The sequence below is a fragment of the Odocoileus virginianus genome, chromosome X (assembly GCF_023699985.2).
Source record: "Odocoileus virginianus isolate 20LAN1187 ecotype Illinois chromosome X, Ovbor_1.2, whole genome shotgun sequence".
In the NCBI taxonomy this organism is placed as follows: domain Eukaryota; kingdom Metazoa; phylum Chordata; class Mammalia; order Artiodactyla; family Cervidae; genus Odocoileus; species Odocoileus virginianus.
In genome coordinates, this window is record NC_069708.1 from 47,856,281 (window position 1) to 47,866,416 (window position 10,136).

At 43.4% G+C, this 10,136-nt stretch overlaps 1 pseudogene; it reads left to right on the top strand.

The window, feature by feature from the left end:
* The first annotated feature begins 9,208 nt into the window (after nucleotides 1–9,208).
* On the top strand, nucleotides 9,209–9,566 carry LOC110129374 (large ribosomal subunit protein uL29 pseudogene; annotated as a pseudogene).
* Nucleotides 9,567–10,136: the final 570 nt, after the last annotated feature.

A 10,136-nucleotide genomic window follows, 5' to 3' on the forward strand; every position in this document is an offset into this window, starting at 1 on the left:
AGCTGTAGGGCTCTAGGGGACTGAAAAGCTTCCCATCACAAGGGTGGTCCCCAGTTTAGTGAGTATATCTCTTCCCAATAAGGGAGTAGGACACTCAGGGACCACCAGAAACTGGTGGGAAAATATTTGTCCATCCCAGCAACAAATAAGTGCTCAGCTGAATCTTTTAGTAATTGTTTTCCCTGTAGCACCCAAAATGGTACAGGTTTGGAAGGAGAAGGCTCCAGAGTAGGAGGTCAGGACAGAGCAGGTAGCCCCTTGTGTCAGCCAAGAAATTCTTGAACATACTTGCCACATCCAGTTGCACTCTTGGCTCCAGCCCCATGATGGTTATCTGTGACAGGTGGGCTGGCTGGAGTGGGCCACTTCAGTCCTGTTGAACCATCGTGAGGCAAGGCTTGGTGCTTGACCTTGAGGCTCTTGGGTCCTGAGGGCAGACTGCCACCCAATGTCTCAATTGATGGCATTTGTAGCCAGCCATTTTAGGTGACTAGTCATGGTTAGGACACTCTTTGGCCCAATGCCCTGCCTGTCTACAGATTAGGTATTTGCCTTGTGCCTTGTCCTTCAAGGACTCGGGTTTTACCATAGGGCTTCCCTGGAGGGCGGCCAGCATCTGGGCATGTCTCGTCTATTTCCTTTTCTCCCTTTCCTGGGCCTTGGCCTCCCTCTCCTGTTCTCTGTTATAAAATGTATTGGTGGCTGTCTGGACCATCTCATCTAAAGAGGCAACAGGGTCTTGCTGCTGTAGGTGTTGTAACTTTATCCTGATGTCTGATGCACATTGGGACAGGAATTTCTCCTTTAATATCACCTGCCTTTCATAAAAGTCTAAGTCCAGATTGGTAAACTTTTGGAGGGCCTCTTTTAGCCTTTCCAGAAAGGCAATGGGGTTCTCATTGGGCTCCTGAGTTATTGCTGAGACCCCGGCATAGCTGATTACTTTTTGCTGGGCTGCTTTTAGTCCTGCCTTCACACAGATCAGAAAATGATCCCTTTCCCAGATGTGCTCAGGGTCATTATAATTCCAATTAGGATCTGAGGAGGGGACTACAGTTTCCCCTACTGGGTATTTATTGCTTGACATGTAAAGCCCCATAGCATACCTTCAGGCTTCCTTTAAGACCCTAGCATGCTCAGGGTCAGATAAGTTTGATTAAATATGATCATGATGGCCTTCTACATCAAGTCAAAGACCAAGGTAATGTGTTGGACTGTATCTATATATTTGCCTGGGTCATCTGTATAGCTTCCCAGGTCTTGTTTGAGCCGTCTTAGCTCTAAGAGGGAGAAGGGCTTATGGACTTGGGTTGGTCTGAATTCTCCTCCAGTTTTGACTAAAGGACATACTTGAGTTGGCTTTTGTGGAGGGGGTGCTCCTGGATATGGGGGGGCATTTGGATACAAGGAAGGAGCACCAGGCAAATCGGGAGCCATGGGAGTGAGCCTTCACAAGGGGCTTCCTTCTCTTGGTTGCCTGTGCCTAACACCATTTGCCTAGTAGGCTCACTTTTAGGGCGTCCAACAATCCCATACTTAAGAGAGAGTTCTTTCATATCTCTTAGTCGGAAGAAAGTTTGTACATGGGATCTCTGTTCACTTCCCTTGTCTTTTGCAGAATAAGTCTACCTGCAGGATGGTATTGTAATTTAAGCTCCCATCCTCAGGCCAATGTTCCTTGTCCCCCAGAGGATAACGTGTCCATGCAGTGGCACAAAAGAATTTTAAGCAACTTCTCCTTAGAGTTAGAGGATTAAACAGCTTCCACTTATCAAGGATGCATCTCAAGGGCGTCTGTTGGGAAGTGGATAGGTTATTTCCCATCTAAAAGACAGTAATGACAGGGAGGAAAAGAAAAAAAGAAAAAATAATAGGCCTCCTTCAATTTCCATGGGTGGACTTCCTTAGGGGAGAGTCTTTTTGAAGCTTATCCTACCCCGTACTGTTGCAACCTGAGAGCCAGGCATCCCTGGCTCAGAGTGCAGATCCCCAGGCAAGCTGAGGCGTGACAGCCTCCTGGAGATAGAATCCTCAGTCAAGTCGAGGCTTGTCGGTCTCCTGAGAATCAGGTCCCTGGACAGATCAAGGCATGTCAATCTCCTGGGACCCCTTGACTGGGGGATCCCTGAACAGGTTAAGGCATGACAACCTTTTGAGGACCAGATTCCTAGGCAGGTCGAGGCAGGTGGACCTCCTGGGACCCCTGGACTGGAGTTGGGCATCCCCAAGGTCTCCAGTGTGACCAGTGCTGGGTAGGATTAAGAGGTTGTAATTTTAACTCATTGCCAGTTTGTTCACCACAGATGGGAATAGATACCATGATGTAAAGCAATCCAAGCCTGTGCCCTGTGACTGGGAACCTGGTGAAGCAGCCATAAGCCTTACCCTCTTACTGTTCTAAGGGAATGTAAGTCACTCATTTCCTCCCCTAGCCCTCCATAAGAGCAGGTTAGGGTGTCTCCAATGGTAAACATTTCATTGTCATAGACCCACTTCAGGTAATAACAGAAGTAATGACAAAGGAGTGAGTTATCTGGTCCTGTTAGGGGCATTAAGAGTATTTTAATAATAGATTGGATTGAGCAGTGTCACCTATAAGGGGGCAGAGTCCTGGTTGTAGGAGTTAGTAATTGGCTTAGAAACAAATTGATAAGAGGCAACAGACCAGATGTTCCATAAAAGTGGAGTGGAGATTTGATCCAGGGGTATGTTTGTAACTTTAGGAGAAGGGTGGTAAGGGTTTGGGCCCAAACAGCCTGCAGGGCTAACTCCCAAAGTGGCAAACATTATCCCTGGAAGCCCAATTGCCCTTGAAGGGATGCCACCAACAGATGGACTTCTAGCAGGCATTGTGTGCCTGTCACCTGCCCTAGTGGGTTCACTGAGAGATGCTGTTGTTGCACATGTTGTAGGAAACATGGAAGATGAAGGCCTGAATATCTAGAGGGATTGGATATTATACAGTATTTCACTCCTAAGGACCAGCTATTTTCTGGTTGTCCCTCCAGAAGACTGTAGAGGCAACATTGTGGGCCCACATGGGCCTCTGGAAAAGAGCATGAAACAGGAGGGAAGGGAGCAGGGCACAACTTTTGAAAAAATGACATAGACCAAGGGCATAACATAAACCGATTAAAATCAAATGGGTCCAAAATGACAAGTCAAATTCAACTAAACCTTGATCCCCAATCTGCAAGCTTAATGACACACCCAGAGGTGGCAGGACAGTTCCAAGTCACTGTCAAAAGACGGAGGAGTGGGTGGTTCCCCAATGGTTGGGATGATCCTCCTACTCATTTGCATATGAATTCACCTAGCTTGAAAAAACTAACCACACCACATTCCACGGCCCCTGCACTCTCCTCTGTGATGGCCCACATCCTGTGAAGTGTGCTTCTCTCTGAATCTGAACAAATCCACCTCTTACCTATCACTGTGACTCTCACTGAATTTTTGCAATGGGACATCAGAGCCTGAGCTTCATTAGGTCCTGAAGCCAGGTATCTTGGGTTTTGGCCGGGCTTAAGTCCTGGGAGAGAGGAGCTGAAGGACAGGAGGCAAAAGCAGTGGGAAAAACGTGCCAACGTATCCCCTTCATAACCTGCCAGAAAATCTGCTAAATACCTGTCCTGTGCTCACAGTTTTCATTGGCCTGATCCTTGGCACATGAAGATTAAGGACAGAAGAACCCCCATGTGCTTGTGTAACAGCTACTGGGGCCAAGAAGATAGTGGAGCCTTTGGGACACACTGAGGAGTAGCCCTTGCCAGAGTTCCTCAGTTGCACCCGCTGCTTCTCTCCTGTTCGTGGGGGGTTTGAGGAAGCAAGAAACAAGATTGTAAAGAAATAAAGGTTTTGTTAGGCATATGTCCTTCCAGCCATAGGAGCGAGGACCTCCTACCTTAACCAGAGTTTTTCTGGAATCTGAGGCTGAGCCACGTGAGCTTTCTGCTGAGTTTGTTTTTTGCTGTCTCAGTTTCCAGCACACTGGGCTTCTTGTCACTTACCCTGCACTCGGTTTTCTTCACGTTTGGCTTTCACCATGGGAGCTTTTGCCAAGTTGGGCTCCTGCTGTGCTTGGCCTCGTCCTTGTGGGGGGCAAGCCAAGGTTGTTTCAACCAGGTTAAATCCAAGAAATGGCACCACAGATGTTGGGGGAGTTTGCAATTTCCTTGGTTCTGTCTCATTGCAACAAAAATTTGAAACGACGGACAGCCCTCGGACAGACCAGAGTTACAGCTCTGTGTTACATCTCAGTTTTATTTAGAAAGTAAAAGAAAATATATCCTTGAGGTGTGAGGGAATGCCAACCCAAAAGACGCGAAGAGAAGAGAGGCCCCCAGCCCAATTTTGGCTCCTTTTTTTGTTTTCTCTCCTCCCCCCTGGGGCTGCCCTATGTAAATTGGGCTCGCCAGGAGTGCTGTTTGTTTTACCTGTGGTCCTCACTCTGGTCTTCGGACCTTCCTTTGTTCTATTTTTTTGGGATTTTCCCTTCCTTGTCTTTTAGCCACTGCCATTCTGGACTCCTTTTCCCTATTCTAACTACCTAACAAAATCAAAGTTCAATTGCAAAACTTTTAAAGACCTTATTGGTTTTATTCAATATTTCCTGAATTGAACAGCATCCCTTCTAGCAGATAGAAAGGAGCTCTGAGGAGCTGTACAATTGAAAAAAATAATATATATAGGTAGAAGGGAGTGGGAATAAGAAAGTTAATTGGGCAAAAAGTGGATTATGGCAAGGTCATTTCACTTTAGGAGACAGCAGGTGTCTATCAGGCAGATGACCTCATTAGTGCTAAGCAACTGATGCCTGATTGACTGGTTCTTGATTCCGTTTCTGGGAGAGGCCAAAACTGTAATTAAGTCTTGGTGACATGGGGCTTGGCATAAGTGACTCCATTTTGGGCTTGTTGTCCTGTTTTCAACACAGTTTAAGTTAGTTTAAAGAAAAAAAAAACTATTAAGAAAATAATAGTAAAGGTGATATGTGTATAAAACACAAATTGTGAAGGAGTTTTTTTGGTGGTATACTGATATAATGAAAATTTTGTAAAAGTGATTCACAGAAGTCTCAAATGTGAGAACTACCTCCTAACCCATGTCTATGTAACACCATTAATTGGGTCCTTTCTTTTTCTTTTCTTTTCTTTTTTTTTTGCTGAATCATCTATTATAGTCATCACTATTTTCAAAAGAAATTCCACCCCAAAATATTCCTCTTTGGCATAAGAATTATCTTGAAAAACTGCAAACATAGGAGAAGTTTGAAAATAGAGTAGAAGTTTCCCTTAAAAGAAATCTACATTTATAAATGAAACTTACATTAGAAAAGGGGCTGGTAGCACGGAGAAAGCTATTGTCAGGTCATTTTTTCATCTGAAAAATTTATCTGACTGGCAGAGCAACTTTATTTACTGCTCTCATTGTCCCACAACTTACTTTACCCTACTTTAACGTCCCACACCCCTACTGCATTCTTTGCCTCAGGGTGGTATGTTGTTGTTTAGTTGCTGAGTTGAGTCTAACTCTTTTGCGACCACATTGACTGTAGCCGGTCAGGCTCCTCTGTCTATTGGATTTCCCAGGCAAGAATACTGGAATGGGTTGCCATTTCCTTCTCTAGGGGATCTTATAAGCCTCTATTTTCTGGCTGCCTTTTGAGTCTCATATCTTTGTGGGGCTTTGTTACTATTATGCTTGGTATGTATGTAATTAAAATTGTTTTCTCCTGTTAATCTGTCTTTTATTACAAGGGGTGTCAGCCAAGAACCTGGAAGGGTAAAGGGAAAAATATATTTTCTTCTTGACACAAGTAAGAAATCAAATGCCAAATTGTTATCTCTGGTTAATATTTATAATTTGCCAAAAATCAGACATGCCGTTTGACCTACACCATCACTTTTTAATAAACCCAACCTTCTCAAGGCCTGTGAGTCCATGGTTCTGATATTTGAGTTTCTACTTTTGTTCCTTTATTCTTTCCTTTGGCTATAATTGAGTTACTTTTGTTTGCATATAACAGAGTACTAGATATTATAGTACAAAGAAAAAAGAATTAAGACTCATCCTCTAGAAGCTTTAAAGGCAGTTGGGAAGTGAAAAGGAAAGCACAGAGCAAAACCTAGCATTTATTGAACACTGGCTATACAGAGTTTAAAAGCTTTTCATTCGTTGTCTCATTTCATCCTTACTATTAATATAAGCTTCTGAGGTAGGTACTATAATGACTTATATCAATGGAACTCTTACGAGGTGCTTTATGTGTGTTCTGTTATGTGTATAATTTTCACAAAGCTCCTGTGAAGTCCTGAAAATAAATGGGGCCCATAACTCAACATTCAAAAAACTAAGATCGTGACATCCAGTCCCATCACTTCATGGCAAATAGAAGGGGGAAAAGTGGAAGCAGTGACAGATTTTCCTTTCTTGAGCTCCAAAATCACTGCAGATGGTGACAGCAGTCAGGAAATTAAAAGACACTTGCCCCTTGGAAGGAAAGCCCTGACAAACCTAGACAGCATTTTAACAAGCAGAGACATCACTTTGCTGTGATGTATAAGCTGTGATGTGATGTGATGTGATGTGCTGTGATGTATAAGATTCTTGAGAGTCCCTTGGACTGCAAGGAGATTCAACCAGTCCATCCTAAAGGAGATCAGTCCTGAGTGTTCATTGGAAGGACTGATGGTGAAGCTGAAACTCCAATACTTTGGCCACCTGATGCAAAAAGCTGACTCACTGGAAAAGATCCTGATGCTGGGAAAGAATGAAGGTGGGAGAAGGGGACAACAGAGGATGAGATGATTAGATAACATCACTGACTCAGTTGACATAAGTTTGGGTAAACTCTGGGAGCTGGTGATGGACATGGAGGCCTGGTGTGCTGCAGTCCATGGGGTCGCAAAGAGTTGGATACAACTGAGCAACGGAACTGAATTGATAAGCAAAGGTCCATATAGTCACAGCTATGTTTTTTTCAGTAGTCATGTATGGATATGAGAGCTGGACCATAAAGAAGGCTGAGCACTGAGGAACTGATGCTTTCAAACTGTGGCATTGGAGAAGACTCTTGAGAATCCCTCAGACTGCAAAGAGATCAAACCAATCAATCCTAAAGGAAATCAACCCTGAATATTCATTGGAAGGACTGATAATCCAGTACTTTGGCCACCTGATGTGAAGAGCTGACTCATTGGAAAAGACTCTGATGTTGGAAAAAACTGAAGGCAAAAGGACATGGGGGCCATAGAGGATGAAAATGGTTAGATAGCATCATGACTCAATGGATACGCATTTGAGCAAAACTCCAAGAGGAGCCTGGCCTGCTGCGGTCCATGAGGTCTCAAAGAGTCAGACATGACTTAGTGACTGAACAACAATAACATTATATTGAAAGGGAAACTGAGTCACAGAGAAGTTACGCAATTTGCTTAAGGTTACGTGCCAGTTAGTGGTAGAGCAGAGGATTGGAAGCCAAGCAATTTGACTGTAAAACCTGGACTTCTGCTGCCAAAATGAGGATACTGAGGCTTAGAAAGAAAAAAGTAACCTGACCAAGACTATGTGGCTAATAAGTATTGAACGGTATTTAGTTTAACTCTAGGGCTCACACTCTTTGCCCTTATGCTATTAATACACATTGTCTCATAAAACAATGGGCTAACTCTTTAAAAGAACAGTGTAACAATGTCACATGGTAGGGTGTGGTGATGAAAGTTTAACAGAATTTCCAGATGTTTTCTTCCTTTTCAGGAAGAGAATTTTGTTATTTGCACTGTTCCCAATGTCCTTGTTGGATTTGCTTTTATACTTTAACATTTTTTTCAATAATAAGGGCAACTAGTTCAACACCCAGACCCTTCAATGCTCTGGGTTACTTGTCTTGCTGCCCTAATGATATGGATGGGCTCGATTTTTGTGTGTGTGTGTGTTCCATTTGCTGTTTTATCGACATAGTTATTGATGAAAGAAAACTCCATGCCCAGATGCATTCTTTGGCCTTAAATTGGCTTGATGGACAGACATTACCTTTGGACAATTAACCCTCTTTGTAGCAAAAGCCTTTCAAGACCATCTGTGTTCACAGTGTATTGCTGCTAACATCTTCAATGTCTGAATTGATCTTTTCTCTAACTTTTAGAGGTAGCAGCTTTTTTCAGTTTTATTTTTGCCTGTTTAGTTGCTCAGTCGTGTCTGACTCTTTGTGACCCCCATGGACTGCAGCACTCCAGGCTTCCCTGTCCTTCACCATATCCCAAAGCTTGCTCAAACCCATGTCCATTGAGTTGGTGATGCCATCCAACCATCTCATCCTCTGTCATTCCCTTCTCCTCCTGCCTTCAATCTTTCCCAGCATCAGGATCGTTTCCAATGAGTCGGCTCTTTGCATCAGGTGACCAAAGTATTGGAGCTTCAGCTTCAGCATCAGTCCTTCCAATGAATATTCAGGATTGATTTCCTTTAGGATTGACTGGTTTGATCTCTTTGCAGCTCAAGGGCTCTCAAGAGTCTTCACCAACACCACAGTTCGAAAGCATCAATTCTTCAGTGTTCAGGCTTCTTTATGATCCAGCTCTCACATCCATACATGACTACTGGAAAAACTATAGCTTTGACTAGATGGACCCTTGTTGGCAAAGTGATGTCTCTGCTTTTTAATATGCTGTCTAGGTTTGTCATAGCTTTTCTTCCAAGGAACAAAGTTCCACATTCAGTTGACATTGTCACTTTCTTCAGTTCATCAGTTTTACCACCCTCTCTCCAACCAAATAAATAAATATACAAACCCATCTTGAACACTACATAGAAAGAAGGTAGGCTCTGAGAGATGAAGGGCATTTTGACCTGCAGAAATGTTGCATGTGGTGGTTGTGGTGGTGTGTGTGGATGTACATATGACAGTACATGCAAGCTAAGTTGCTTCGGTTGTGTCCGACTCTTTGTGACCCCCATGGACTGTAGCCCGCCAGGCTCCTCTGTCCATTGGATTCTCCAGGCAAGAAGACTGGAGTGGATTGCCATGCCCTTCTCCAGGGGAATCTTCCCAACCCAGGGATAGAACCTGCATCTCTTATGTCTCCTGAATTGGCAAGTGGGTTCTTTACCACTAGCGCCACCTGGGAAGCCCACTTGTGACAGAGGACAGTGCAAATAAGAAATGAAAAAAAATCCTTCAGAGTAGGCAGTGGCAGTAGCTTGTGCAGCGATGGCCAAGTTTAAGGTTTGAGATCTTCCTGGCAAGATGGAGCTGCTGAAACAACTGGGTGACCTGAAGTTAGCACTGTCCAAGCTAGGCATCACCAAAGTGACAAGTAGTGTGGCATCCAAGCTCTCCAAGATCCTAGCTGTTTGTAAATTCATTGCCCGAGTTCTCACTGTTGTTAATCAGACTCAAAAAGAGAACCTCAGGAAATTCTGCAAGGGCAAGAAGTACAAGCCTCTGGATCTGCAGCCCAAGAAAGCACATGCTGCAAGTTCAGCAAGCATGAGGAGAAGTTGAAGAACAAGAAATAGTAGCGGAAGAAACAGTTGTACCACTGCTGAAGTTCGTGGTCAAGGCCTGAGCATCACAGAGTCAGTGAAACATAAACAAACTGGCAAAAAAACAAAAAAGAGAGAGACTAAAAAAATGTGAAATGGCATAGGAAATAAGGACAAAGAAGTTGTAGTTATTTTATTTGCTACAGTTCCTATGCTATCCAATCTAGAGATTTCCTTGAAGAGATGCCATGTTTCCCCATCAGTGCTATGGGAAGGAAAGGGTTCAATGAATTGAATATTAAAGCAAGACAGTTCTTTTTTTCCAACCACAAAGAGAAGGATTTAGGTCCTTGCTCTGCTTGGAAAGAAAGAATGTATTTCCCAATATGTAATAGGTTATGTAAATCTTAATGAAACTTAAAATACCAGTTGAATACTGGTGATAGTGTTCCTTTAAAAATGTTCTTGTGAAGTCACAAAAGACAAGATAATTGAAACTCCTCGCATATTTTAGTTCTTTGACCTCTCATTAGTTTTAGCATTAGAAATTGCCATTTGTTAGCAACCTAATTTGATTATTAGCCCCTCTGCGCTTACAGCATGCATTCTTTAGAGTGGACTCTGCGTGACTCAGAATGCATGCTGTTACTGCA